The sequence below is a fragment of the Lathyrus oleraceus genome, chromosome 2 (genome assembly GCF_024323335.1).
Source record: "Lathyrus oleraceus cultivar Zhongwan6 chromosome 2, CAAS_Psat_ZW6_1.0, whole genome shotgun sequence".
Taxonomy (NCBI): domain Eukaryota; kingdom Viridiplantae; phylum Streptophyta; class Magnoliopsida; order Fabales; family Fabaceae; genus Lathyrus; species Lathyrus oleraceus.
Window position 1 is genome coordinate 349,031,370 of NC_066580.1, and position 24,418 is coordinate 349,055,787.

The following is a 24,418-nucleotide window of genomic DNA, read 5'->3' on the forward strand; positions in this document are numbered from 1 at the left end:
ACAATCTGCAGGAGTGTGACCTTGGATTCCACAGACTTCGCAATTTTGAGCTGCGGCAACCACGGTGGCTGGAGGTGATACATTTAAACTTTCAATTTTCTGGGCCAGAGCATCAACTTTTGCATTAACATGATCAAGGCTACTTATCTCGTACATGCCACTTTTCGTTTGAGGTTTTTCTACCATTGTTCGGTCGCTTCCCCACTGATAATGGTTTTGGGCCATGCTCTCGATAAGTTGATAAGCATCGGCATAAGGTTTATCCATAAGCGCACCACCTGCGGCGGCGTCTATTGTTAACCTTGTGTTGTATAAGAGACCATTATAGAAGGTATGAATTACTAACCAGTCCTCTAAACCATGGTGTGGACAAAGTCTCATCATGTCTTTGTATCTTTCCCATGCTTCGAAAAGAGACTCGTTATCTTTCTGTTTAAATCCATTTATCTGGGCTCTCAACATAGCTGTTTTGCTTGGAGGAAAATATCGGGCAAGAAAGAATTTATTCAACTCATTCCATGTGGTGACTGAGTTGGAAGGAAGAGACTGAAGCCATCTTCTAGCTTTATCTCTTAACGAGAAGGGAAAAAGACGAAGTCGAATCGCCTCTGAAGTGACACCATTAGCTTTAACAGTATCAGCGTATTGGACAAATACAGATAAATGAAGGTTTGGATCCTCGGTAGGATTTCCAGAGAATTGATTATGTTGCACTGCTCGTAACAGCGAAGGTTTAAGTTCGAAGTTGTTTGCTTCGATTGCGGGTGGAGCAATACTCGAATGCGGCTCATCTTGCGATGGAGCGGCGTAATCTCGAAGAGCACAAGCTGGTTCTGCCATCTCGGGTATTGTTAGGGACCAATTAGTACTACTTTTTATACCATTTTATTGGTCCCTTTTGCCAAGTTTTGATGTAATTACACACTTTTATTCTCACTATTTTGTACAAATGCAATTAGGTTTAATTTATTTTGTTTTGAATAGTTATTTCACAATTTTTGTTAGTTTTGTAGAATTGTTGGATAAGCAGGACCTTGGGTTCAACATTACAATTTGGAGGAAGCTTGCCAAACAAGGAAGCTGGAGAAGCAACAGTTCGCGCCGCGAAGGCTGCGAATCCAGCAAGCTGACCAAGGGTCAAATGTGCTGCTGTGCAGAAAAAGTAATTGCCATTTTGATGTCTGCCTGGGAAGTGCTTTTCTGCTGCTGATGACAATGTCCAATTAGGGAAATGCCAACCTTTTTGGTAGAGACAAAATAGTTTAACCTAGGGTATTGAAAAATTATTCCATTCATTCACACATTGTTCTTGAGAGTTTTTGATATAGAAAAACAGAGTTTTTCATCTTTTACATTCTGCTTTGAACAATGGTGATGAGGAGCTAAACTCCTTTTGTCAAGATTGGAGGTAGTAGCTATTCTCATCTATCTATGTACTCACTTTGATTTATATATGAGATAAAGATTGTTGATGTATTGGAACTGTTTTTGCTTTACTTTGAAAACCAGATTTGAGTAGTTGTCGAGAGAGATTACTCGAGTTTAGACATAAAACAGATTTTCAAGTAATGAATAAGTTGTAGAGATAGATTTATTCATTACTATTCTTTGATATTGAACATTCAAGGTTACTATATTGATAGTTAGGTGGAGAGATCGTCTAAGGATCAATATAGTAACTATCACGATATCATTTAGACATAAATGACTTTGAGGGGATATTTGAACATCATCAATAATCTTGAATCTAATTATTTAACATAGGGAATCATAGATATTTGAAATAGTGAACTCCAATCTTGCCAAGCTTTTATATTGTCTAAAACCACTTAATAGTTTATGTTAACATTTATTAACAAGATATTTCTCCAAACAAAACAACCCTGTTACTTTCTAAACTTAAAACAATTGAATTATCGAACGGCGGTAATATCACCTAATCTCTGTGGATACGATACAAAAATATTTGCCAAAGATATACTCTTTCAACAAATTGGCGCCGTTGCCGGGGATTGGTGTCGATATTACAAGCATTGCAATAATTCTTTGTTTTAAGTTTTGTTACTTTTATTGTTATCCCTCTTTTGTTTCACTTGGTTTGTTAGTTTTGTAGATTCTAGTGCATGCGAGGAAAAGTAACCGAGGAGCAACTTCAATTCGATCCTGAAATTGAAAGAACACTTCGGAAGCTCAATAGCAAAACACGAAGAAGAAGGAAACTAGCCGAAGAGAGGAACCGGAGAGAAGAAGCATCTACTTCCGCACTTGTTCCAATCGAAGAAGTGGTTGTAGAAGCTTGTGAAGGAAACATGGCGGAGGATAATCGTACCGAAATGTCCGCTAATAGTCCAAGAAGGAATGCTCAATTTGCCCGTGGAGGAAGAAATACGGAGATGAAGACCGGAATCCTCCAACTTCTCTATGCAACTCCATTCACCGGAATGGATCACGAAGATCCGTATACCCATCTCATCAAATTCTATGAGATTGCGGGTTCTACGGGAATAGACAGGCGGGTGAAGAGACGTTATTCAAGAGGATGTTCCCACACTCATTAGTGGGAAAAGCAAAGGAGTGGTACCTTGATCAAGAATCAAGAGTGATGACGGATTGGAATCTATTAGAAGAAAAGTTCTTAGAAAGATACTTCCCTCAATCCCGATTCATGGAAGCCAAGACGGCTATAGCTGTATTTACTCAAGGAGGAAACGAATCTCTAAATGAAGCTTGGGAGAGATTCAAATCAATGTTGAGGAAGTGTAAGGGACATGGTTTTGATGAGCTTACTCAAATCCACATCTTTTTGAATGGTCTCCAATCAACCCATAAGACACTTCTGGACGCCACCGCGGGTGGTTCGCTTATATCAAAAACTGCGGAGGAAGCTAAAGTCATTATTGAACGGATGGCCCGTAATGATCATCAAGGTCAACATGATCGTAGCCCTTCACAACGTAAGCCCGGAGTTTTGGAGTTGAATACCAATGATGCCATCCTTGCACAGAATAAGCTACTCTCTCAGCAAGTGGAGCTTCTTACTCAACAAACGGCCAAGCTTCCACAGCAAATAAAAGAGATTCAAGGTTTTCAAGTTCAGCATCAAGTAGCATGTTGTGAGTTGTGTCAAGGGGATCATCCTACTGGTTTTTGTCCTCCACCTCAAGAAGAAGTCAGTTATGTGAACAACCAAAACCAGGGATATCAAAGACAACAGCCTAACAATCAAGGCTATCAACCAAGAAACAATCAAGGGTACCAACCGTCAAGGTTCAACAATCAGAATTATCAACAGCAAAGCCCTTACCAACAACCAAACTCTCAAGGTCAGCAGTCGCAAGGAGGAAATTCCAAGCTAGAAGACACTCTTCAACAATTCATGCAAGCTTCTATGGCAAATCAGAAAAGTAACGAGGCGGCAATTAAAAATCTGGAAAATCAAGTAGGCCAACTCGCGAAGCAGCTGTCGGAACAAAATGCAGGGCCTTCTTTTTCTGCTAACACTCAACCAAATCCAAAGGAGCATTGCAAAGCAGTTGTCACAAGGAGCGGTAAAGCGTTGGTAAGTGAAAAAGGTGAAGAAATTGTAGAAGAGAACACCACTGATGGGATTTTGGAAGAAACAGATATAGTTGGTGAGAGGAAAAATGATTCTGGAAATGCTCAGTTCGCGCCGCGAACCACCTTCGCGCCGCGAAAAGAGCAGGTTCTGCCCACTGCTGTACAGACTGATATTGAAGGAAAAAAAGATGCTGAATCAAAGAAAAAGAAGAAATCTGAGAAGGGAGTGAATGTCATTCCAACTCAACATCTACCCTATCCACATGCTCCATCAAGGAAAGACAATGCTAGGCACTATGCACGGTTCATGGACATCTTCAAGCAACTCCAAATCAACATTCCATTTTCTGATGCACTAGAACAAATGCCACGATATGCTAAATTTATGAAAGACATTCTTACCAAGAAAAGGCGACATGTGGAAGATGAGACCATCATTCTTGATGCACGGTGTAGCGCAATCATCCAGAAGACTTTACCTCGGAAGGAGTCCGACCCGGGACGGGTTGTTCTACCGGTAACCATTGGAAGCACATACGTTGGGAATGGTTTGATAGATTTGGGCTCTAGTATAAATTTAATTCCCCTTTCCATTGTCAAACGATTGGGAAATGTGGAGATTAAATCAACAAGAATGACCTTACAACTAGCAGACAAGTCTACAACCTCACCATACGGAATTGCCCAAGACATGCTCGTAAAAGTGGACAAATTTTTATTTCCTGTGGATTTTGTAATAGTAGAGATGGATGAGGACCGCGATGTACCCCTAATCCTTGGAAGACCTTTTATGAAGACCGCTCGGATGATGATCGACATAGATGATGGGTTAATGAAGGTTAGAGTTCAAGACGAAGAGGTGACCTTTAACCTTTTCGAAGCAATGAAACATCCAACTGACAAGCATGATTCTTTTCGAATTGATGCAAGCGAAGAGGAAGTAGTGGAGGTCGTGAATCAAATCCATATTTCTAATCCTTTGGAAAGATCCCTAATCGGAGCATACAATGTGTTGACTGACAATGAGGAACGAGAGATTGAAGCGATGTTGCACGAGTTAGAATCTTGTGGTGAGCTGGCCTATCAAGAAGAATTAGTGGAAGATTTGGATGCAAAGAAGGAAACTGAAGAGCAAAAGTTAGAATTGAAGATGCTTCCGTCACATTTGAAGTATGTGTTTCTTGGAGAGGAGTGTACCAAGCCGGTGATTATAAGCAACACATTGTCCACGCAAGAGGAAGATAAGTTGATTCAAGTTTTGAAAAAGAACCAAGGTGCGATAGGATGGGTTTTATCCGATTTGAAGGGTATTAGTCCAGCATATTGCATGCATAAGATAATGACGGAGGAAAACTTCAAACCGGTTGCGCAGCCTCAGAGGCGTTTGAATCCATCAATGAAAGAGGTGGTTCGTAAAGAAGTTGTCAAACTTTTAGAAGCCGGAATGATTTATCCCATATCTGATAGTGCTTGGGTGAGTCCGGTACAGGTGGTACCCAAGAAAGGCGGAATGACGGTGATTAAAAACGATAAAAACGAGTTGATTCCGACGAGAACAGTGACAGGGTGGAGGATGTGCATCGACTATAGAAGGTTGAACCAAGCCACAAGGAAAGATCATTTCCCACTACCTTTCATGGATCAAATGTTGGAGCGGCTCGCCGGCAAAAACTTCTACTGTTTCTTGGACGGATATTCGGGGTATAATCAAATTTCAGTAAATCCGGCAGACCATGAGAAAACAGCTTTTACATGTCCCTTCGGCATCTTTGCTTACCGAAGAATGCCTTTTGGATTATGTAACGCACCGGCCACATTTCAACGGTGTATGCAAGCTATCTTTTCAGACCTGATAGAAGAATGCATCGAGGTGTTTATGGACGATTTTTCTGTTTATGGATCATCTTTTGAAATATGCTTGAAGCACCTTGATGTAGTTCTAGAGAGATGCGTGGAGACCAACCTAGTGCTCAACTGGGAAAAATGCAATTTTATGGTCACTGAAGGTATAGTGCTTGGTCACAAGATTTCTTCTGAAGGGCTAGAGGTGGACAAGGCCAAGGTGGAAATTATTGAAAAGCTACCACCTCCAACCAACATTAAAGGAATAAGAAGCTTTCTAGGACATGCCGGTTTCTACCGGAGATTCATACAAGACTTCTCAAAGATCGCAAAGCCATTGAGTAATTTACTCAACAAAGGTACGCCTTTTCTTTTTGATGAGTCATGTCTTAAAGCCTTCTTAGATTTGAAACAAAAGTTGATCACCGCACCAATAATCGTAGCACCAAACTGGAACCTTGACTTTGAACTCATGTGTGATGCTAGCGATTATGCAGTGGGTGCGGTGTTAGGACAAAGAAGCGATAAAGTTTTCCATGCCATACACTATGCTAGTAAGGTGTTGAATGACGCCCAAGTTAATTACGCAACAACTGAAAAAGAATTGCTAGCCATAGTATATGCATTGGAAAAATTTAGAGCTTATTTGATTGGTTCAAGAGTTGTAATCTACACTGACCATTCTGCAATAAAATATCTGCTTACCAAGCCGGATTCAAAACAAAGGCTTATTCGTTGGATCCTTTTATTACAAGAGTTTGATCTAGAGATACGGGATAAAAAAGGTTCCGAGAACTTGGTAGCAGATCATTTGTCTCGATTGGTCAATGTAGAAATTACAAACAAAGAAGAAGAGGTGAGAGAAGAATTTCCAGATGAAAAACTCTATGCGATTCAAGTGAGGCCTTGGTTTGCTGATTTTGCTAACTACAAAGCAACTGGTTTAACACCGGAAGACCTCACTTGCAATCAAAGAAGGAAATTCTTAGCTGATGCAAAATATTATGTCTGGGATGACCCTTACCTTTTTAAAGTAGGGGCAGACAATATTTTGAGAAGGTGTGTAACAATAGAGGAATCAAGAGACATTCTGTGGCACTGTCACAACTCTCCGTATGGAGGTCACTATAGTGGTTTGAGAACAGCCACTAAAGTACTCCAATCGGGTTTTTATTGGCCATCTTTATTCAAAGATGCGCACGAACATGCGAAGAGTTGTGATGCATGTCAACGGAGTGGCGGAATAGGAAAACGGGATGAAATGCCTCTAACCAACATGCTAGAAGTAGAAGTTTTTGACTGTTGGGGTATTGATTTCGTTGGCCCATTCCCCTCTTCTTTCTCTAATGAGTACATTTTAGTAGCTGTCGATTATGTTTCGAAGTGGGTGGAAGCAATTGCCTCACCCAAGGCCGATGCCAAAACCGTGATCAAATTTTTAAAGAAGAACATATTTTCACGTTTTGGTGTGCCTCGAGTGTTGGTGAGTGATGGAGGCTCACACTTCTGCAATACACCCTTAGAAAAAGTTCTACAACATTATGGTGTAAGGCATAAGGTGACCACTCCTTACCACCCACAAGCGAACGGTCAAACTGAGGTTTCAAACCGGGAAATCAAACGGATACTTGAGAAAACAGTTTCGAACTCAAGAAAGGATTGGTCTTTAAAACTTGATGAGGCTTTGTGGGCATATCGCACTGCTTACAAAGCACCTATTGGGCTGACTCCGTTTCAACTGGTGTATGGGAAGACTTGTCATCTTCCAGTTGAAATGGAACATAGAGCATTATGGGCTCTTAAGTTCTTGAACTTCGACTCCACTCTAGCTGGAGAGAGAAGGAAAGGTCAACTCCATGAGTTGGAGGAACTAAGGAACAATGCATACCATTCTAATAAGCTGTACAAGGAGAAGACAAAAGCATACCATGATGGGAAGGTCCGCCCCAAAGAGTTTCATGTTGGCCAGATGGTATTGCTTTTTAATTCAAGGTTGAAGTTGTTTCCGGGTAAATTGAAGTCTAAATGGTCTGGACCATTTGTGATCAAGGAAGTACGGAATTATGGAGCCATTGTGATAGAGGATCCAAAGTCGCAAGAAAGCTGGACTGTCAATGGTCAAAGACTGAAAGTCTATCATAGCGGTGACATAAACCGTGATGTGTGTGTCCTTTCCTTATCTGGATCAAGCTAATTGAGGTACCGTCGAGCTCTTAACGACGTTAAACAAAGCGCTGGTTGGGAGGCAACCCAACGTTGTTTGTGTGCATTTTAAATTTCTCTGTTGTGTGATTCTTAGCTCTGATTGAAGTTTTAAAATTTTTGAAGTTCTGTTTTTTGCAGTTCGCGCCGCGACCTCCTGTTCGCGCCGCGAACTGATTGAATAAATTTGAGTGCTTTCTGTTTTTTGCAGTTCGCGCCGCGACCCCCTGTTCGCGCCGCGAACTGAATGAAAAAAATTTAATTGGTTCTGTTTTATGCAGTTCGCGCCGCGACCCCCTGTTCGCGCCGTGAACTTTGCGTGACAGAATTCATTTAAATACTGTTTAGGTCAATTCAGTTTCATTTCAAACTTCCTCATTTCAAACCCCTTTGCCGCGCTTTCACCCCAACCCCCAAATTCCACCATTTCTCAACGTTTTTCAGTGTTTCACTCTTCCAATCTTCTTCTTTTTGCAAGTGTAGAGATTCTAAAGGTATGTAATCTTCATTTCCTCTTTTCCAATCCCTTTTTGGGGTTTTTCAATTTAGGGTTGGTTAGAGATCGTATTTTTCTGTGAATACTGTTTGGAATTGCTATGCTTGTGTGAATTAGAATAGGATTAGGTTAGGGTTGTGCATTTTGACTGGTTGGGTATGTTAAATCCCTCTTTGGTGAAACCCTAGGAAGCAATTGGGGATTTCCTGAAATCGCAGGGTTCGCGCCGCGAACCTCCCTTCGCGCCGCGAACTGTGAATTCCAGCAACCATTTTCTTTTTGCTTTTTGACTAATGCTGTCATTTGTGTTTTGTGGTTGTGCTGGTTTTGATTGCAGATGTCTAAGAGAACTAAGACCACAGCACCTCCTCAGGCCCGTGCTATCCGACGATTCATCAGTGAAGAACACGAAGCCCGATTTGAAAGCCTTGTTAAGAGAACCATTCTACCTGAACGGTTTATCCGCCTGGCTCCAACTGGGGTGTATCACAGAGTGGTTGAGGCTTTCGAACAAAGAAAATGGATGAAGTTATGTGAGCCGGAAGCCGCAATCAACTACGACCTTGTCCGAGAATTCTACGCGAATGCGATGCATCGTGAGGAAGGTACGACCTTCATTTACCAGTCCAGAGTAAGGGGGAAGATTGTTTCATTTGGAAGGGATGATATTAATTCCTATCTAGGCCACCCCTTAACTCTTGGAGAGGGCGAGAGCTGTGAGTACAGTGTCATGGAGGTAGCCAACAGGTGGAATCTGGAAGAAGTCAATGCCACCCTATGTCTCCGTGGAAAATCATTTGAAGTGAACGATCAAGGGCATCCGAAATTGTGGAAGAGAGAAAATTTCAATTTGGATGCTAGGGCCTTTTTGGTGCTACTGTTAACCAATATCAGACCAAGAAGCCACACCACCACAATTCCCTTGGATGTCGGTTTTCTTTTGTACTGCATAATGATAGGGAAGACGGTGGATGTCGCGGCCCTGATTTCATGCGAGATGAGAAAGATTGTGTTAAGCGGAACAAATTTCGGGGGCAAAGCTGGTGTGCTAGCTTATCCAGGACTCATCATGGGACTGTGCCGTAAGGCAAATGTCCGCATCCCTGAGGAAGTGCACTTCTCGATCACCAGTGTGATCAGTGATGCTTATTTGAACAGGTTTCTGCAGAGCCCGAATGAGAAGACTGATGCATCTGGTACTTCTTCCTCTCGAGCCCGAGCCAGGTCTCGTTCTCAGCCTCAACCTCAGAGTACCCCAGGTTTTGATCAGATGGCTTTCGCCAACTACTGCTGTGAGAACTTTGAGGCTTCCAGGAGGTCTCAATCCTTTCTTTTTGATGCCATGCAGCAGCAGTTCCAGAACACGTTTCTGGCACCAGAGGCCCGCACTTTTCCATCGCAAGCTGACTATGCAGCTTATGCTAATTGGCCTGTGGGCAGGCCAAATTTTATGGGGGGTGCAGGAGGTAGTGCTGACCCAAATGAGGAGATGGAAGATGTTATCGGAGGTGTAGGTGGTGATGAAGAGGAAGAGGATTGAATTTGTGGAGTTTTGAAGAGAATTGTTTGTTTGAATTTCTTTTGACTAATTCTGTTTTTGTTTTGGGAATTTTGTAATGTACTTTTTGGTGGCTCTAGTTCACCGTGACTTTATCTTAGCACTTTAATTTTTCTTTAGTATTTTTATAATTGCATGAGTACTTTGTGAAATTTAAGTGTGTTTTTAATCAAATTGGTTTACCAACAGTTCTAATTAATTGTTCTTACGCTTAAGTCAAGCCTAAAGCAACCAAGAGTTGTCGCAAAGAAAGAAGCATAGGATACTTCGAGTGGTGATGATAAGAATTAGTGTCGGCATTTCAAGGTACACTTTATCGCTTTTTAGACTTAACATGAGTAGGTTGATGTTGTGTGCAAATTCCATTTCATAAATTCATTGAAGTATATGTCAGTTTTGAATCAAAATAGGACTTAACCATTTGTGAGGAAACTTTCCATTGTGCACTAAAAAAGCGGGAAACCGAGCATTATTTTGACTCATTCTTATCATGCTAAATCATGCATCAATCTAATGTTGTGTGAAATCTTTGAAAATGATAGAGGCAATTTTTGTGAGAAAAACCACTTGACCAAAAAGCTTAAATCAACGAACCTTGTGAGGAGTAATCCTTAGTTAACCCCCTTTGAGCTTGTTAGGATTCATTTGATTGATCATTGTAAAATCAATTGAAAATTGTGGAATAAATGAATCCTAATTTCTTTCGCATCAGTAGAAACCTCAAACCGAGTTGTTTGCAAAAATTTTGCCTTTTGCTTATGTTTAAGTAGGGAGCATTATTGAATAAATTTGGTTGTGGAATCTAAAGTTGGGGAGAGTAAAGTGTAGAGTTGATTAGGAGCTTGGAAAAGTGAGTCTCTATGGAAGGGTAAGAATATGAAAAGAAACAAGAAAAAGAAATCACCCTTGAAACCATAGAGTATAAAAAAAAAAAAAAAAAAAAAAAAAAAAAAAAAAAAAAAAAATGCTCATGGTTGTATGGATTTGAAAAGAAAAAGATAGGGACCAAGGAAAAGGAAATTGTGTAGAGTTGAGTCTTTGGGAATGCTCCCTTAGGATAGGCAATTTGGTTGAATTCTCTTAATCTTAGCCTTTCTTGTAACCTAAGCCACATTACAACCTTTGAAAGACCTCTTGATTCTCATTTTTCACATAATTTGGTACTTGTTGTGATAACCGCATGATTTGGGTTGTTGTTGATTTAATTGCTTGGATGAGTGAAAATAACCCTCTATGTTATTCATCATTATCATGATGTGTGTGTGTAAGTTTGATTCAATTTTGACATGTATGGCTTTGAATTCCTTGGAATGATTTTTGCACTTTACCGTTTCCCTTATTCATGTTTGTCTAGAATTGAGATAGGTGAATTGAGAAGAGGCCAAACACTTTTGAACCATTTGAAGGTCCTTGATTAATGCTTGTTTAAATCTTTTGTGTCATGACTTTGGTTGTAAGGGTGGAAACTTTTGTTTAGGGACAAACAAAATGCTAAGTTGGGGAGAGTTGTTAGGGACCAATTAGTACTACTTTTTATACCATTTTATTGGTCCCTTTTGCCAAGTTTTGATGTAATTACACACTTTTATTCTCACTATTTTGTACAAATGCAATTAGGTTTAATTTATTTTGTTTTGAATAGTTATTTCACAATTTTTGTTAGTTTTGTAGAATTGTTGGATAAGCAGGACCTTGGGTTCAACATTACAATTTGGAGGAAGCTTGCCAAACAAGGAAGCTGGAGAAGCAACAGTTCGCGCCGCGAACTTCCTTCGCGCCGCGAAGGCTGCGAATCCAGCAAGCTGACCAAGGGTCAAATGTGCTGCTGTGCAGAAAAAGTAATTGCCATTTTGATGTCTGCCTGGGAAGTGCTTTTCTGCTGCTGATGACAATGTCCAATTAGGGAAATGCCAACCTTTTTGGTAGAGACAAAATAGTTTAACCTAGGGTATTGAAAAATTATTCCATTCATTCACACATTGTTCTTGAGAGTTTTTGATATAGAAAAACAGAGTTTTTCATCTTTTACATTCTGCTTTGAACAATGGTGATGAGGAGCTAAACTCCTTTTGTCAAGATTGGAGGTAGTAGCTATTCTCATCTATCTATGTACTCACTTTGATTTATATATGAGATAAAGATTGTTGATGTATTGGAACTGTTTTTGCTTTACTTTGAAAACCAGATTTGAGTAGTTGTCGAGAGAGATTACTCGAGTTTAGACATAAAACAGATTTTCAAGTAATGAATAAGTTGTAGAGATAGATTTATTCATTACTATTCTTTGATATTGAACATTCAAGGTTACTATATTGATAGTTAGGTGGAGAGATCGTCTAAGGATCAATATAGTAACTATCACGATATCATTTAGACATAAATGACTTTGAGGGGATATTTGAACATCATCAATAATCTTGAATCTAATTATTTAACATAGGGAATCATAGATATTTGAAATAGTGAACTCCAATCTTGCCAAGCTTTTATATTGTCTAAAACCACTTAATAGTTTATGTTAACATTTATTAACAAGATATTTCTCCAAACAAAACAACCCTGTTACTTTCTAAACTTAAAACAATTGAATTATCGAACGGCGGTAATATCACCTAATCTCTGTGGATACGATACAAAAATATTTGCCAAAGATATACTCTTTCAACAGGTATCGGCGAAGGAAGAAGATTTTTGAGGTCGGGCACTTCGATAGGAGGGAGATTGTTTGCAGCACGATATTCCCGAATTCGTCGTAAGACTCAGAGATATAGTTCAACGTCGTTGATTCGTAAGTAAAACGACTCGCCTTGTGAGCGAGTGTGTGGCATACAAATCAACGAAAGAAAGAAATAAAAATTGCCTTAGTCTCTACAGCGTAACAGAAGGGTTACGATATCGACTAAATAAAAGTCCCCGGCAACGGCCCCAAAAACTTGATCGCGACTTTATAAGTCTATTGGGGTACTAACTGCAAGTGCACAGTCTTATCGCGTAGTTTTAAAAGATATCGATCCCACAGGGACTTATGAATCGATATACCGTTTTCTAAGGTTACTTCGTAAAGCTAAGGCGGATGATACTTTGATGATTTGGGGGAGAAGTAAAACTAAAATTGGATCTAATTTAAATATCAATTAAGCGGATATCAGTATGTAATTCGTCGTAATTAGGGAATCAAATCTTCGTTGGTTTCTTGGTTTTAAAATGAATCTTTTCAGTAGACACTATTGATTAAAAGTCTTATCTCAAACTCTCGCTCTGTTGAATAGACTATGACTTTATATTAACGTAGCTGTCACTTATTAGTTAAGTCCAAAATCACTTTTTGAAAACAACAGAATCTATAGAAACTCTTTTCATTAAAATAATAACCGTTTAAACACCCTCGTCTCAAACTCTCGCTCTATTAACTTAGATTATATAATTAAACTTAAATGCTTAACTCTCGTCCTCACATTTAACCTTTTAAAAATACTTTTTGAAAAAGATTAGAATTTAATTAACTCTAAAACTTGCTTTCGCCCTGATTTAGAATTAATGTCCAATTTACACTGTCCAGTTAAAAACTCAAACCGTCGTTCTATTGATTTTAACTTCTTTATGTCTTTTACTCTCGTACAAAAACCTTGGTATTAACTCTGTAAATTGAGACCATAAAAAGACTGACTTTATTTTTAAATACAATTATACCAACTTAGTTTTGATTCCTTCATTCTGCTTACTTTACATACCGATATCTAAATTAATTAGCCGGACATGCTAAACAGGTCTAAACAATTATCATGCTTAAATAAAACCATATCAGGCAAATAATATAAATAAACAGCAATGCAGAGCATATATAAATTAAAACAATAAATTAAAGAACCTGAATAATTAATAGGAATCTTGAACACTCCACCACAGACCGGTTGGATTTGTTCTTGCACTCTTCAATCGGACAGGAAAATAAAAGCAAAGGGATAAAAATACTATGATCTAACGTAAGGTTAGATCCAGTAAAAGATACACAATAGTTTCCGGTGTAGAAACTATTGTGTGAAAAATTAATTAAGTGCTCTGAAAATTGACTGGAAAAGAAAAGGAAATAAAAAATTGCTAATAATAGAAAGCTGTAGAAAATTAGTGATGTAAATGCTTGCACGGCGGAAAGGGAAGCGAGAGCTTCAGGGTTGGATCTTTGGTTCTATTTATATTAGTCCCCTTTGTAACCGTTTTCCCAAAATGCCTTCAGTAAGTAAGCTTCACGTTTCAACGAGTCAAGCGGAAGAATAGCTTCAACGTGCCTCTGTTACGCGTCAAAAGTCAAAAATATAGGAGTGGGGTGTGACGTTCGTCACACCATGTGTTACGCTCGTAACACAAAGTAGCAGGGCGTGACGCTCGTCACACCTTGTGTGGTGGTCGTCACAGCTTCAGCGCTCCTGGCTTGTAATTGTGGGCTGGGCTTTAGTGGAATTTGCTTTCATCCTCTTTTTCACCCCCCCCCCCCCTTTTCTTCCTTTTTCACTTATGCTTCAAATAAGTTACCTGAGACAAATAGAAGGGAAATACCACGTAATATCGAATAATATGAAATAAATTGAAACAAATAATAATATAATTTAATTAAATCGAGTCCAAAAATGTGATATTATTCCATGTTATCAGGACTGAAACAGACTACCCGACAGTGGTTTTCAAAATTATCCACTGTTCTTATCTCCCTTGGATATTCACATTCATATGCTAACCATTCTTTATTCACAAAACTACATAATTCTCATTTCACTGCTCTTCTAGTCTATGTTGACGATATTGTCTTGACATGTGATGATCTACAGGAAATACATTCTGTCAAACAATTTCTTGATTCCACATTCAAAATCAAGGATCTTGGCAAGCTTAAATACTTCCTTGGATTGGAAGTTGCACAATCCACTCAAGGTATCTTTCTCAATCAAAGGAAGTATGCATTGGAATTGCTTGAGGACAGTGGTTTATTGGCTACAAAGCCTAGTCCAACTCCCTTTGATTACTCCTTGAAACTACATGACAATGACTCACCCCCCTATGAAGATGAAACAGCCTATAGAAGACTTGTTGGCCAACTGTTATATTTGACTACAACCAGGCCTGATATTGCTTTCATTGTTCAGCAACTTAGTCAATTTATATCTAAGCCATTACAAGTTCATCACTCTGCAGCAATTAGAGTGCTCAAATACCTCAAAAGTGCTCCTGCTAAGGGATTGTTTTATTCTTCCTCCTCCACACTCAAACTTTCTGGTTTTGCAGACTCGGATTGGGCAAGTTGCCCTGCTACTCGTAGATCAATGACTAGTTACTGTGTCTTCCTTGGCACATCTCTGTTGTCCTGGAAATCCAAAAAGCAGTCCACAGTATCCAGGTCTAGTTCAGAAGCGGAATATAAAGCTTTGGCTAGCTTAACTTGTGAACTACAATGGTTACAGTATTTGTTTAAGGATCTTCACATTCCTCTTAATCAACCTAGCTCAGTCTACTGTGATAACAAGAGTGCAATCTATCTTGCTCACAACCCCATTTTTCATGAGAGGACAAAACATATTGAAATTGACTGTCATGTCATTCGTGAAAAAATACAAATTGGCCTCATTCACCTCCTGCCAGTTCCTTCTGCTGCACAATTGGCAGATGTACTTACCAAGCCATTGCCTGCTTCCTTCTTCAATTCATTGATTTCCAAGCTTGGTCTATTAGACATTCATAGTCCAGCTTGTGGGGGGCTATTACATGATGAAAATAGTGATGTAAATAATAACTCTATTTAATCTTAGCTAATCATAGTTGTAACTGAATTAGGAGCTAAGTTAGGAGCTAAGTTAGGAGCTAAGTTAGGAGTTAAGTTAGGAGTTAGTTAGTTCCCTAGTTTACTATATATATTAATTACACTTGTATATTGTAATTAGGTTTTTATAATGAATATACTTTCTTTAATGAATTTCTCTCCTCTGATATTCCAAAGTTAACATTTACCATTGCAGTGAATTTAAAACCCACGCGGCAATTTGATAACTCGAGATGAAAATTTATTAGTGTGGGTAAAAGAATACTTGTGTGATTTAAAATCACACTTGTATAGAGGTTAAAGGATCAACCCTAGTGTGGGTAAAAGAATACTCGTGTGGTTTAAAGTCACACTTGTATAGAGGTTAAAGGATCAATCGACAAGATGAAAATAGAGATTGTGCTCTTAGATAGTGTTCAAGAACGAAGGTCCACTAATGAATGAAACTTTTCTACTTAATGAATCGAAATAATTTAAGTAATGAAGTTCTCTAGCTTATTAGAGTAGTCTAAAACGGATGATATGTTTGTAGAGAGATTGATAGGGTTAAAAGAAAAATCAAGTACTTTCTCCGTCTCATAAAAATGTCTCATTTGTATATTTTTTTTCTCAAAATAATTGTTATTTTATAATATCAATGTAGCATTTATTATTTTTCCACAACTATATTTTTATTTATTAACTTTCACTTTATTCAACAATTATATTAACTATAACTAATAAAGGTAGTCTAATAAATGATATTTGTTTTATCATTAAAATTAACACATTTAATCATTTTCTTAAGAACCACATATTAGTAAAATAAAATATTTTTTATAAGACGGAGGAAGTATTTGAAAAGTAGTTCCAATATAAAGTCGTAACTTTTATTCATATAACTGCAAGCATTTATCTGACACATGAAAGCATTATTATGAACATTTTGATGAGAAATTAATACACAATAACAGACAAATACGTAGCGGATATAAAATTCATCACATTTGTAGGAACCTTGAGGATCAATAACAAATATAAAACGCCAAATAGAACAAATAAAAGCACAAAAGAATATTGATATTTTTAACGTGGAAAACTCCTTAATATGAGAGTAAAAACCACGAGTCATCAATTCTAAAGAAATGATTCCACTATAATCAATCAATGTTACAAGAGAGTCTTAAAGTGATTCACAAACTAATCCTAACAACTACAAATCACAAAGCAAACTAAGCTTATAAATAAGAATAAAAAAAATGAAAAGTTACATAAATCTGAAGCTTCAGTGTGAAGCACATATCTCTAAACTCAGATATCGTTTTGTAATTCTGAACGGTAAAAAGTTAGATAAAGGTGTTATGAACCAGCCCTCCAAATTTGAGTTCGATCCAACGGTTAACGAATCTGGGATCGTCGATTTAGTGATACTGGTTGCAGAAAAACGGTAATAGATTTCTCTCATCTTTTTTGTCTTTTTAATCCTTATTTTTTCTCTATCTCTGTCAATCTTAAATTGACTCTCTTCACTTAAATAAGTGATACAAATGTGCTAATCATATTTGGGTATTTCTCCATATAGGAAGGGAATCCAAACCCAACAAATTTTCCCCGCACAACTATATGGAGGAAATCGCTAAATTGACGATATCATAACAAGCTTTAAATTTCCCTTTTGGTAATGCTTTAGTTGTCATATCAGAACCATTATCATCAATATGAACTTTAGCTAACTCCAACAGCTTAATATTTAAAACATCATGTATCCAATGTGTCATACCCCAAAATTTGCCCGTTGATATTACAAAGCATTTTCCAAGACCCTCTGACTTGATCTGCAAGGCACTGATATCAAATGGACAAAAGCCCAGCTCACAACAGGCCTAATCCAAAGTGGCCCAAAATAGCTTGCTCGCTAGGCGAGCAATTCCTTCGCCTAGCGAATATCTCAGCATGCCACTCGCCCAGCGAAGCACCAGGTCCAGAAAAAGCCCAGACCTAGCTTGCTCGCTAGGCGAGCAATCCCTTCGCCTAGCGAAGCTTGCGAAAATTTGAAGTTTTGGACCTCATTTTAAGCCCATTAGGTCACCACCACTACCACTATAAATACCAGCTCCTCTGCCACGAAAAAGGAGGGGACGGACGGACGAACACACACACAGACCCAGAGGGAGAAACACTGAAACCCTGCTGATCCAGAGAAAACGAAAAACAGAGGGAGACAGACGAAAACCCTGGCACAAAAACCCTGGAGGCTACTTTAGAAACCCTGAAGGCCGCTCCTCCGCTCCGAAGCTACCACCGCCCAACTCAATCCGGCTCGCCAATTCAAGGTTGCAATTCGATTGCAAACAGGTTTGCATTACTATTATCGCTTTATTTTCTTAATTTGCATGTGATACCGCTTTATGTTCTTAACTTGCATGTGATATTATAATTGAATTCATAAACATATTTGAGGTTTTGCATGTGAATTTAAGTGTGCCTGAATATTGTGAATGCTGAACCGTATAATTATGTGTTGGATGCCATAAGCCATGCCGCAGGTTGAAGTCATACTGTTCTGAAATTCAAAACCCGCAGCCGCTCGCTAGCACATCGCTAAGCGAGCATGTAGCGAGTATTCGCTAGGCCCTCGCTAGGCGAGGCAGAGGCGAACGGGACAGTCGCTAATATTTTGTTTGTTATGTCCTATGCGTATCTGATCTATTCTATGTTAATTATGCACTGTTTTGCCTGACATTCATGCTGCTGTATTTTCTTTTGCGGTGTAATCTTCGATTACACCCCGATTTGGTATTCTAACCCGTTTGCTGAATTTTGCCAAGGTTCACATGTCCCAGGAAAAGATTGTCGTTAGGTCTTCCACTTTATTTGTGGGATACCCTTGTGGAGACTCACCCTAAATTACTTAATTAATTTTAATGTGTTAATTTTAATGTATTAATTTTAATGTATTAATTTTAATGTATTGATTTTAATATGGAGGCTCGTCCTAATTACCTAATTGACTTTAAAATATTGCCTTTAAATAAGTGATCTTGGACCTCTCTTTGCTGCCCTACGGTATTACGGTATAACGGTCATGTCCCGCGAATGTAGGGATACACTTAGCAAAGACCCTTCGATTAAATCATCATAAAATAAATCATGGTCCCTCGGATGTTGCCTTCGAAAATACGATTTTGTCCCTCGATGACCCTTCGGTGTAGCCTACGGTTAAATGATGATCGTCCCTTCGAATGCTAGGGTATCCTTACAACTGTTGCCTTCAATGACCTATCGATGACCCTACGGTGACCCTTAAACATCCAAAGGGTAAGATTACTTACTTCTCAATAGTAAGGACAGTTTTACCCTCATAAGGATAGGAAATACCCATAACGACCTCAGGAAGGTATAACTCTCAATTACTGGATCATAACCTAAAACATTTTCCACCCCTCACACTTTACACTTTACAAATCCTAGAAAATCACCACTTGGTATACATTCATACTAGAATCATTACCGAGTTATATTTTTCTAAACCATTTTCAAAATCAAATGAGATAAATACTTTGTATACATTCATACGAGAATCATTACAAAGTTAAACTCTCTTTCAAACATTTTTTAAGCAATTCACCGACACTTTTCAGACAAAAATATAAGTGATCCAGTAATTAAGAGCCCATGGATAACCATGGATACAAAGGGTGCTAACACCTTCCCTTTGTATAATGTACCTCCCGAACCCAAAATCTATTGAGGTCTTTCCTGTTCTTTTCCACCTTTCCTTATTGGATAAAAGAAAAGTCGGTGGCGACTCTTGCTATCCGCGACATTGCGATAAAAAGCAAAACACCCCAAGTCAGTTCACGTATGACAGAACTGGCGACTCTGCTGGGGACGATTAAAGAGAGGTCCATCTTAAAAAAAAAATCATTTATGTTTTAAATTGTTCCTTCGTTTAAGGGATTGTTTGAGTGAAAGATCCTACACCCGGATCTAGTGTACCTTAGGTAAGTAGCAATAGATCATCGCGACTATCCGGCGTATACTGGAATGGTTAAAATGATGGCTACGGTTAATGTGACACTTTGGTTGTCCTGATGTTCCTCATGTTACTTGAGGAAAAATTTGGCTTCCGCGTGGTGTCATCAAAGCATTAACCAGACCTTTAGAACCCTAATTGACTCATCCTAGCCATTAGAAAGTAGTGAGATAACTGGCTTCGGTTCCGACTGAGGTTGGTTGATACTCGATACTACACTCTTTGAGATTGGACTTTAGGGAAGCTTCGGTCAACCACTTGGCGTTGCACTGAAGTGGACTTAAAGAAAGGTCGATGATCTGAGATCCTTCTAGAACCCGGTTACTATTCTAGGACAGGTTGAACCAACCAAACTTCAGTGGGGAGGGTACTTACCTATGGAACTCATGCAAGCCTTAAAACCTAGGAATAATTGTTGTGTGACATGCTTGTGCTTGCATAACATCATGACATCATAACATTGTACTAACCATTTCAAGGACTTAGGGATTTAACTTTGCTCTGTTTTGTATAAAAAAAAAATAAAAAAAATAAAAAAAATAAAAAAAACAAAAAAAAAAGTTTCCTTTTTTGGTAGTTTATGCAAAGTTAAAGTCCAAAAGTCCTCGAAAACATTTCATGCATTGCATAGCATAACATAGCATAACAGGTACTCTAAAGGGATCAGTGTTCTCACGGTTTTCCTCCACACAGAAAAATGGACCTCGAACAAATTGTCAAAGACCTCCAGGCTCAGAATGCTCAACTCCAGAAGATAATCTTGAACTTATCCAGGGGGCAGAAGGAACTGAAGGCTCTTTTGCTCGAGAAGAAAAAAGACAAGAAATCTGTGAGTCACATTAACCCGGGAAGAAGGCAGTTTACGAAGATCAATATGACTTTAGCACAGGCACTGCAGGGTATGCTAAAAGCAAATTTAATTACCCTCAGAGATCCTCCTGCAAAACCCAACACTACTTCTCCTCGTTATAATCCCAATGCCAGGTGTGCATATCACTCCGATAGCCCCGGGCATGATACAAACAATTGTTGGTCGTTGAAGAACAAAATTCAGGATATGATCGACGCCGGAGAATTTGAATTTGATCCGCCTGAGACGCCTAATGTCATCACTGCCCCTCTGCCTAATCAAGATGAGACTGTCAATGCTGTGGAAGATACTGATAACAATTGTGACTTGGATAGCTGGATTTCCCCAACAATTGGTGACAGACTCGATAGTTGGAAGGCTGAAGACACTATCCCGATTTCCTTTAGTCGAGAGTAATTGTTATTGCTATTTTAGTATTTCAAAAGCATTATGTCTATACCCGGGGCATAATAGCTAATTTTAAGGGTTTGTCATTTTCATAAGCATATTCATATTCAATAAATCAATGGACTTTTTGCATTCAAATATTGCGCTCTTTATCTTTCCTGTCATTTTTCAAACAAGCTATGTTTCTTGCACACACTCACGTAACAATTTGCCGATCCATATCCACTCTGGATCCTGTTGGTAATGACTCTGCTACTGTTCATTATGACTTTGAAAATCCGATCTACCAAGCCGAGGATGGAAGTGAGGAAGATTGTGAAGTCCCTAGAGAACTTGCCAGACTGGTACTACAAGAAGAAAAGACCATACAGCCGCAGGAGGAATCAATTGAAATTGCAATGGGTACTGAAATAGACAAGAAAGAAGTCAGAGGTTTCTTGGGGCACTCGAATTACATTGCCCGATTCATCCCACATTTGACTGCTACCTGCAAACCCATCTTCAAATTACCAAAAAAAGAAAATCAAGAGATGGTATGGAATGATGAATGACAAAATCAAGAAATATCTCCAAGAACCTCCAATTCTAATGCTACCAGTTGAAGGAAGACCTCTAATCATGTATTTGACCGTGTTAGAAAATTCAATAGGGTGTGCTGGGGCAACATGACGAGTCTGTTCGAAAAGAGCATGCCATACACTGCCTTAGCAAAAGGTACCGACTGTGAAACAAGATACTCACAGCTCGAGAAAGCTTACTATGCTTTGGCTTAGGCTGCTCGCCGACTAAGACAGTATATGTTGAATCATACCACTTTATTGATTTCTAAGATGGATCTTATCAAATATACATTCGAGAAACCTGCTGTCTCCTGAAAGAGTTATCACTGATAATGGTACTAAACTGAACTCTGCATGCAGTTCAAAATAAAACACCATAACTCTTCTCCGTACCGGCCAAAGACGAACGACGCCGTGGAGGCTGCTAACAATATCAAGAATATAATAGTAACATACAAAGACTGGTATGAGATGTTACCTTTTGCTCTTCATGGTTACCGCACTTCGACAGGGGCAACCCCTTTCTCTTTAGTCTATGGAATGGAAGCCGTTTCACCAGTGGAAGTTCAGATTCCCTCTCTAAGAATCATGAAAGAGGCGGGTTTAGATGAAGATGAATGGATTCAGACTCGACTCGATCAGATAAATCTGATTGATGAGAAGAGACTTGCGGCTGTTTGTCATGGGCAGATATATCAGAAGTGCATGACTCAGGCATTTAACAAAAAGGTCAAGAGACAGGTATATCAAATTGGCGACTTGGTGATCAAGCGTATCATTCTACCGCAAGGTGATCCCAGAGGTAAATGGACTCCCACATACGAAGGGCCATTTGTAGTTAAGAAGGTATTCTCTGGTGGAGCCATGATACTTGCTACAATGGATGGCGAAGATTTCCCGCATCCTGTGAACGCGGACATAGTTAAAAAAATACTACGCATAAAAGAGACCCGCTAGGTCGACGTATCTAGGCAAAAGTAAGGGCATCCCGGCGAACCAAAAGGGTTCGGGCAAAAATTAGGGATAAACATATAAAAATGTACACCCGGCAAGTCGAAAACCTGAAAAGGCGGCTTGGGCAAAAAAGGGTATCCCGGTGGACTGAAAACCTGAAAAGGCGGTCCAGGCAAAAATTAGGGATTAAAGCGTAGGACTATGTCCCGTTCTCTGTCAGCTTCAACCAAGTTCAAGGGACTGAACAAGCCAATCACTTCTATCCGACAGCAGGAGATGAGATGCTTGAAGACATGATGACAGTAGTGGAATTAAAATCAATAGGACTTTCTCTGCATAGCTTTCTCTTTGTGTTCTTGACAATTTCCTCTTACTAGGATTTCTGTCTCCTTGTACACAAATTGGCTGTTTATAGGCCCTCTTTCAAAATCAATACAATTTTATCTCCAAAAAAGATGCTTTTGTTTTTACTTTTTCCGTTTTGATTGCATAAACGTCCATTGATTTAATTTGAATTGATATATGCATTTGAATATGATTAATTTTTATCAAAAATACATGCCTAAAATAGAAATAGCGATTACTACAAGACTTCAGGACCAAGGAGAAGGTCTAACCACGCTTTCCAATGAATCTGTTGCTAATTCGATTCCCCGGCAACGCCAATTATTCCCCAGAAGAGGTCGGCACCACCAGATAGACAGGTCATCTCTTCCATCCCCAGCCAGGCTCTGTTGAGTGGTTCCATCGTCAGACAGAAATCAAGTATCCCCCAGCTAAGAAAGGGTCGTCAATACAAATATCTCCGACCAGAAGACTGAGATTTATTCCCCCAGTAGAGTCCCCTGGAAGAACGTTTCAGACGCATAGTGCATTCATTACATCATTTCACATCACATACCTACATACAATTTTCATTCCGCATCATATACATTACATCATTTCATAACATATACATGCACACAATGCTCGCATTTATTCCAGACGCATAATTCACTCATCACATCATTTCACAGCACACACATGCATACAACATTTGCATCTCATGCATCATGACATGGCATGAAGCTAACTTTATTTTTCAGGTTAACTATCCTCTTGATACAATCAACACAAAGGTCCATTCAGACGGACATCCTCATCAATTACATTCAAAATTCAACTATAACCCTCAGACACTGCCTAGCATACGGTATATTCCGAGGTGTAGTCTAGCGTACGACTACTTTCTTCTTCAGATACATCTTTCAGATCTGCTCCATGTCAACATCCATTCTGACATCCTCCTAACGATGGCATCTATAAGCCCATCCCAAATATTCGTTGCAAATACAGCATACACAAATACTATCAGATATGGCCTACCGTACGGTTCTTTCTGATTCAGCCCAACATATGACTCCTTCCACTCAGATACGATCTAACGGACGATCCATTCTGATCTTCAACTATCCCAACACAGTCTAATGTACGACCAAGTTAGACCTTTAAATCTTCAAATACCACTGAAAGACAGTCTAATGTACGACCAAGTTAGACCTTCAAATCTTCAAATACCACTCAAAGACAGTCTAATGTACGACCAAGTTAGACCTTCAAATCTTCAAATACCACTCAAAGACAGTCTAATGTACGACCAAGTTAGACCTTCAAGTCAGATTCTGCAAAGATAGTCTAATGTACGACCAAGTTAGACCTTCAAGTCAGATTCTGCAAAGACAGTCTAATGTGCGACCAAGTTAGACCGTCAAGTCCTCGGATTCTGCCCAGATATAGTCTAATGTACGACCAAGTTAGACCAGATTCTGCTCAGTGACAGTCTAATGTGCGACCAAGTTAGACCGTCAAGTCCTCGGATTCTGCCCAGATACAGTCTAATGTACGATCAAGTTAGACCAGATTCTGCTCAGTGACAGTCTAATGTACGACCAAGTTAGACCGTCAAGTCCTCGGATTCAACTCGAATACAGTCTAATGTACGACCAAGTTAGACCAGATGCTGCTCAAATACAGTCTAATGTACGACCAAGTTAGACCTTCATCCCTTGCTCAGGTGCTACCTTCGGATAGGTACATTCCTGAATGGTAGTCTGGTATACGGCTACTCCCCTTGCTCAGGTGCTACCTTCGGACAGGTACATTCCTGAATGGTAGTCTGGTATACGG

At 39.2% G+C, this 24,418-nt stretch overlaps 1 non-coding gene across 1 annotated transcript; it reads left to right on the plus strand.

Annotated features, from left to right (window-relative positions):
• Window positions 1-355: 355 nt before the first annotated feature.
• LOC127125030 (small nucleolar RNA R71) lies at window positions 356-462 on the plus strand. The gene has a single exon (XR_007804496.1). It is a non-coding gene; the product is annotated as a small nucleolar RNA R71 (small nucleolar RNA).
• Window positions 463-24,418: the final 23,956 nt, after the last annotated feature.